We start from the raw sequence: 6,863 nt of genomic DNA, 5'->3' as shown, positions 1-6,863 counted from the left end.
GAGGAAACCATGGTGCGAGACAACTTGATTCTGCTGAATCTGTCTTCGGCTGTGTCTAGCATCTCACAGGACAGGAGCCATGAGTATGCTTATTTCTGGAGTTTGCTCAAGCTGTCAGCATCTCTGCTTTATGATTAGCTATTACATGTTCTCTCTCAGTCCAAATAAGCTTCTAGCTCTCAAAAGGAGGGTAGGAGATTGTCATTTGCACTCCTGAGGTTTCTTGGAAGAGATAAAATGTAACCTTCCTCCTTAGCATACATTAGAGAGGCTTTAGTGTTGGCTCAGAATAATAAGACTTTTTCCACTCATGTGCAGCCTCCCTTAAATGCCAGAAAGTTTTGATTGCTTTTGTGACTTTTTTTTCATCCACCTGGGCACACAATTCAGGCACTTCCAGGACCACCTTTTCCTTCACTATTTATATGTAAAATAACACACCAAAAACTAGTTTGCAGAAACAAATGAGGGTAGTAGGTACTTAGAAGAGGCTCTGGGGACTTTTTTCCCTGTCCAGCACCATCGGTAGAAGAGATAACCATGTAAAGCATGTGCTGTGTAGCTTACTACCCTTACCTATATTTAAATCTTCTGCTGTCACAAGCCGTATGCTGCTTCTTCTTCGGAATAATGTGAACTATGTCAGTTATTGAGGGATTCCTCCAGGGTTTTTCAGAAACTAAACGTGGTTTAACAGCGATGTTTATTGCACAGATAAAATATTTGCATCTCAGCAAAAGCCTCTGCTAGATATTTTGGATTTGTTTCTGGACTATTTCTCTCAGTTGCTTAACTTTCATTTTACTTGTTCAAGGGCTGTCAGAAAGATTCCCAAACTGGCTGAAGATGTCAGATCAGCTAGGTACATTGGAAGGTAGCTTGACATTTTTAAAACCAAAATCCTATAAAATGGAGAGAAATGGTGAAGATGTTTCTGCTATAGTGATTCAGTTGAAGTTATTTATACCTCATCTGCTTCTATATTTAATTATGTTGCAATTTAAGTTAGAGCTGAAATGCAGCTACAAGATGACATATGATGCTTTTAAGCAATAGCATTGTGCTGTTCTTTCCTGGAAAAATTAGTATATCGGAGAGATTTTGCCATAGTTACAGGCAGGATTAATTTTGACAGTAAGCTTTAAAGCAGTGTGGTTGGAAAAAAAGCAAAAAATAATGTGCATATTTGCTGAAGAATCTGAAGATTATTACATGTGTTATGAATTGCAAATTAAGACTGTTTGAAAGCTTCTCCACCTTCTGTGCCTTTGACTGTGTCTCCATGATTTGAAAAGCTTTTCTCCTATTAGATCAGAAAATGCTGAAAGAGTAACTCTCAGCTTTGTTAGCTAGTTGTGTTGTAATGCGGCTTGATAGCCATAACTGAGCAAGCTACAGAAGCATGCATTGTGCTAGTTACCTTGAAAAAGAAATCTAGGAAAATATTTCTTTGAAAAAAGGAGAAAACTAAGTTTTTATAGTGCTTTTATTAAAAAAAAAAAACAACCAACCAACTTGGATGTTTCTTAGGGGGAAACTGAACTGTAGGGAGAAGCAGCATGTGCTGCAAAAGAGCTGGGTGAATGGCACCAGGAACTGCCAGAAACAGCTCGGGAACAGCTACAGAAGGGAAAAGCAGTTCAAGGGCTGTTCCTATGTGAGTTTGGGTACCCAGTGACTGATTTGCTGTGGCTCTCCACAAAGAAAGCTACGGACTAAGGGAAATTGAGACCTCTCTTCACAGGAGCTGCTAACATTCCCTAACTTTAACCATAAGCCTTGAGGGTGGTTTTATAGCTAGCTGTATTTTACTACATTATTTCACCTGTTCTTGTGTTTCTGTAGGATGTGTCTCATGCCTAGATTTTTTTATTTTTTAAATGCTAAATAGTTAAGCACCTTCAATCTAAGCTTATTTTTTCTGAGCTGGGACATCATCTTAACAGACCTGTAGTCTTTTCGTTGTGTTGTAGCTACAGCAGTGCTTTACCTCACCCTACGTTGAAAAGATCATACCAGACAGGGTCTCAGATAGTGGGTGCAAAAGCAAAATAATTAAAATGTAGTTTAAATTAACTAAGGGCTTGTCCTGGGTTCAACAATAGCAGTCATTTTTTCTCCTTCTTAGTAGCTGGTGCAGTGCTGTGTTTTGACTTTCGGCCTGGGAACAGCGCTGGTAACACCGATGTTTTTAGTTACTGCCCAAAGGACCAAGTCTGACCAAAGACTTTGTGAGCCTCATGCTCTGCCAGGGAGGAGGGGAAGCCGGGAGGAAGCAGAGACAGGAAACCTGACCCAAGCTAGCCAAAGAGGTATTCCATACCACAGCACATCATGCCCAGGATGTAACTGGGAGTTACCCAGAAGGGCACTCACTGCTTGGTCGGGCTCAGTCAGTGGGTGGTATCATACTCTCGTCCCTTGTTATTTTCCTTATCATTATTATTATTGGTAGTAGCAGCAGTGATTTGTGTTATACCTTAGTTACTGGACTGTTCTTATCTCAACCTGTGGGAGTTACATTCTTTCCATTCTCCTTCCCATCCCTCCGGGAGCAGGGGGAAGAAAAGGGGGGGAGTGAGAAAGAGACTGTGTGGCTGATTTATGGCTGACTGGGTTTAAACCATGACAGGGCTTCAGCTCACAGTTGCTGAATATTTGAAAAGGCTGATTACCATTTTCATTAGATAACGGAAACTTTGGCATAGGTTTTTCCTTGGGAGGCAGTGGCTGAGAAAATTAACACCTTCATCAGCCACTGTGTTCATCAAGCATGGTCGAAGCCCTTGTATGTTTTGCCATTAACCAGCCATATTCACATGCTTCTATTTGAGTTGTCCGTGTAGAGGGGATGGCCCCTTGACCTGTTCTGCCTCACAGATCAGCAGAATTAGCTGCATTCAACCTGCACTCTGCCCTCAGTTAACCCTGATGAAATTCCAAATAAAACTTACAGCTATAGGGAAACATTGTGCAATTGAAGGCAGAAGTTCATTGTTAGATTTTGTCAGCAAAAAAGTACACCCCTCAAGAAACACAAAACCGATGCAGCAATCACAGTATTTTAAATTGTGTGTCCAAATCTGAAGTTAGTTTTCTAGAAAAGCAGGATAGAACAAAAGATACTTTTGTTAAACATTATTCTAAGTAACACCTGAGGTATCTCTCTTACCTGACTTTTTGTCACATCAGTCCAGAAAGATAATTTTTTCAGTGTAAATTTCCTTTCTTCCCACTTCCAGTTATTTATCTTCAGCTTTAAGTTTTCTTAAGTCTTCCTTCGCAAAGCTGTAGATAGCAAGACCTTGATCACCCTCAATCTGTTACTTAGCAGTGTTAGAATTAGCCCAAAAACCCGGTACCTAGCAAATAAAAATATTAATCATCTTTTCAAAGCTAGAGTTTTACATACACTGTATCTGTGAAACAATGATCAAGTGTGTAGTAGCTTAGCCTTAAATGTTTCTCCAGGTCTGTTATACCTAAATTGGGATACTATAGTGTCTCTCCTATTGTTGCATAGATTGCAAAGGGGTCCCAAGTCAAGAAATAAAGAATGGGACCAGAGCCTATTGATACAAGATCGTGTACAGTCATTGAGAAAACTTTAAGGACCGATATAAGCTTACAAGAGCTAGATTTTGTGGAGTAGAGAGAAATTAATGTATATCACAGCAACTGTTTTGCTGGTAATTAAAAGGAGATGTTCTAGCTTGATAGGCAGGTTATTAGAAAGCATTGAGATTTGGTCATAGTTATTCATGAGGTTTAGTAGCACATGAGCTACATGTGTCAAACAGGGCTGTAGGAATAGCAGCAAAATATTTTTTTGAGCAAATGAACACTTGGAGTACCTCTAGGAGGAAATTTTTTAGACTTCTTCAGGTATAAGTAAATTCATATCGTATTGTTTGGAAGCACTTAGAAGTTCAAAAGACCAATTAAGCAAAGTGTAGTAATGCACATAAATGGCATATAATATTCTGAGAATGTGAGAAGACCAGTTAAGCAAATTTACCAGATTTTATAAAGCTGTGAAAGGTAATGAAAGGACTCAAAATAACTACTTGGTTTTAGTAGGTAATCATGTAATTGTCCTACTTTAAGTTTTTCTAATAGTTTATTAGAATGTCTCCAGAGCTGACTTATATGATGTCTTGTTTCTTTCTCTTGCCTGGCTCCTCCCCCAAAAGTTCTTTGATAATGTGTCAGTGTTGCATGTCTCTCCTTCCCCTTATCTGTGTAGGTTTTTTTTTAATACAAACAGTTGGTTTTTTCCTCATTTTTGGGTTTTGTGCATCTCAAAAACTCTTGTGTAGAACAAATCCACAAATGTTAGTGCACTTGTGCTTGGGATTTGTCTAAACTGTTACTGCTCCAGTGAGGGACTGGAGCTACAAAATGTGCCTGTCCTAAAGCCACAGAGATGATTTGTGTCTGCTGTGTTGGAGCTCCTGTTTCTCCATGCAAAATCTGTGCTCTAGCCATAGGTTTATTATTCCTTGTTTTTCCCTGTTTGCCTTTGTTTTTGCACTTACGCTGTTGTGAGACTTCTGCGGTGTTGCCTTGATAGTAAAACTGTTTAGGACAGTGATGGTAGGCTAGGCTCTTCAGAACAGCTTGCCATGTGAGTTGTACTTGGAATGTCTGCTGTAACGGTCCCTTTGGAGAGCAATTCTAAAATAGTTTATCCTTCAGTAAGAAAGCAACTAGAATAGCTGTGTTGTTGGGACATCCCTTATTTTTGGTTGGTTTTGTACTGGATAAATCTTGGCTGGAGGTGAGGAGAAAGCGCTGGAGGAGTGCAAAAACTATAGCATATGTATCTTCATAGATTTACAAGTTGCTTAAATACGGAGGTCACTAGGTGCTTGGGCAGAGTATGAGTTTCTGTATCTGGTAGAGCTGAGACTTCAGTGCTGTGGAATTAGTACTTCAGAGGTCTATGAAGATGGGAGAGATAAAGAAAAGGAGGATTGCTTTGGGCATTGGGCCTTATTCCCCAAATATTTTGGGCTGAGGTGGAAGCTAGGTTTGATATTCTTTTACTCACAGAAGACAAAAGCTGAAGCTAGGAAAATCCACTGTAGTAGAGAGAGTGTACCCAGTTCTGCATCCAGCTGCTACCTTCTTGTATCCAAATTGCAGCTGCCTTGTACCTTCACTCATAGTAGCTGGGGTTTCAGATTCAGGCTGTGCATTGTGTTTCACAAAATACTACCTTTTTGACATGACACTTCTGTCAGTGATACAGGGTGTGTATGTTCACCAAAAGAGCATTTCAGTTTTTCAGATAAGAGAGGGGCTTGGTCTGTTATGAACCCACTCCCATTAAACTCAGTGTGTTATGGTGGAGTCCTGGCATTCTTGGAGAGCAAGACTGCTGAAACGCTAGGTGTTAACATACTGATACTAAGGAGCATCTGAAGGCATCACTAACTCTAATATTCTTGAAGGATAATGACATGTGCCTTGGTGGATGTTGTAGTGTTTCGTGTGAAGTACAGTTTTGAGTGGTGAATTTAATCTAATTACTGTGAAGCTGACAGCATTAACAGTTGCAATCTCTCTTGCACAACTGAACAGCTAGAGTTAGTGCTGCATTGCAGTGGGAGCTGTGCAAGCATAAATGAAGGCATGATCTTGTCCTTGAAGAGCTTCCCGTTTGAATTGATATACATCCTGGTAAAGACATCTGCTCTGTTGAAGTGGTTCTTGACTCCAGCACCCGACAGATGGGAATCTTGTGTTTGAGCTTGCCCTGCTGGCTCCCTCAGAAGATACTGGCTGTGTCCACACTGCCTGGCATCTGCTTGGGGTTTTATCTGGGTCTCTTGTAGAGCAGTCACAAGACCTCTGAGGATAGGTAGGCACTTTGCATGGTTCAGAGTGCTTCAGACATGAGGTTGGAGTTGGCAGCCATAGGACTGAAATGATGGGATTGTGCTGAAGTGATCATATTGTGTCCTGGGAGCTGGCTGAAGGGAGGGTAGGGAGTGATTGAGTGAGGAGGGCAGCACTTGAGGGTAAGTGTTGGAGGTACAAGGAGAGAAAGGATCTGATTTGATGCAGTTGCACTGTTTTCCCTTATTGTAAAGGTGCTCTGCAGCAGATAATACTTGGCTTCATGTTTCATGTTTTAGCAAACCAACTGGGTCATGAGAGCCAACATGGTGCTTGGGAGTGAGTTTGTATGCATGGGAGGAGCAAGCAGGGCTTTAGACTGAAATTGGAAGCAAATTGGCAGGCTGAAAAGCATTTAGTATCTTTCTCAAGGGACTTTATTTTGGTGGCTTTAAGAGCACCAGTGAACATACTTGACCAGCTACTTATCCACTGTAAACAAGAGAAAGCTGCTAAACAATATGAAGAGGTAAACTGGTGAGGAGGTTTGGGTTTTCTTAAAGGAAAGCAGGTGTGAGGAGACCTTTTTGACTGACTTCTGCATTACTCTAGAGGAATTCAAAGGCAGTTGTAGCCATTCAGACTGGTCATATGAGAAGCAAAGGATTGAATTAGTCACAGAAATGTTTCTGGGTGTGTGGGAGGAGCTGCACCTGAAGCTAGATGTTGCAACCTGGTCACATCTAACAGTAACTGCATCAACTTACCTACATAAATGAAAGAGGCAGTTTTCTTCTCAAAGAAGAAAGAGTTCCTGCAGAGAATAAATGGGTGATGCTCGACCATCTTGCTTGTTCTGATGAATGTGGGAGTCTCAGCATCCATTCTTCTGATTTCCTTTCCGTTTATGCACAAAATAGGACATTAAAAAATTGTTCATTTCATTGACACAAAATAGAATTTTCTGAATTATCATTTATATTTAGCAGAACACATCTTTAAGTAGCATGAATTGACTA

This window comes from Pezoporus wallicus, unplaced genomic scaffold (genome assembly GCF_028554395.1).
Source record: "Pezoporus wallicus isolate ANWC-B61680 ecotype Strahan unplaced genomic scaffold, APGP_CSIRO_Pwel_v1 contig_16, whole genome shotgun sequence".
In the NCBI taxonomy this organism is placed as follows: Eukaryota; Metazoa; Chordata; class Aves; order Psittaciformes; family Psittacidae; genus Pezoporus; species Pezoporus wallicus.
This window is presented reverse-complemented; position numbering follows the sequence as displayed.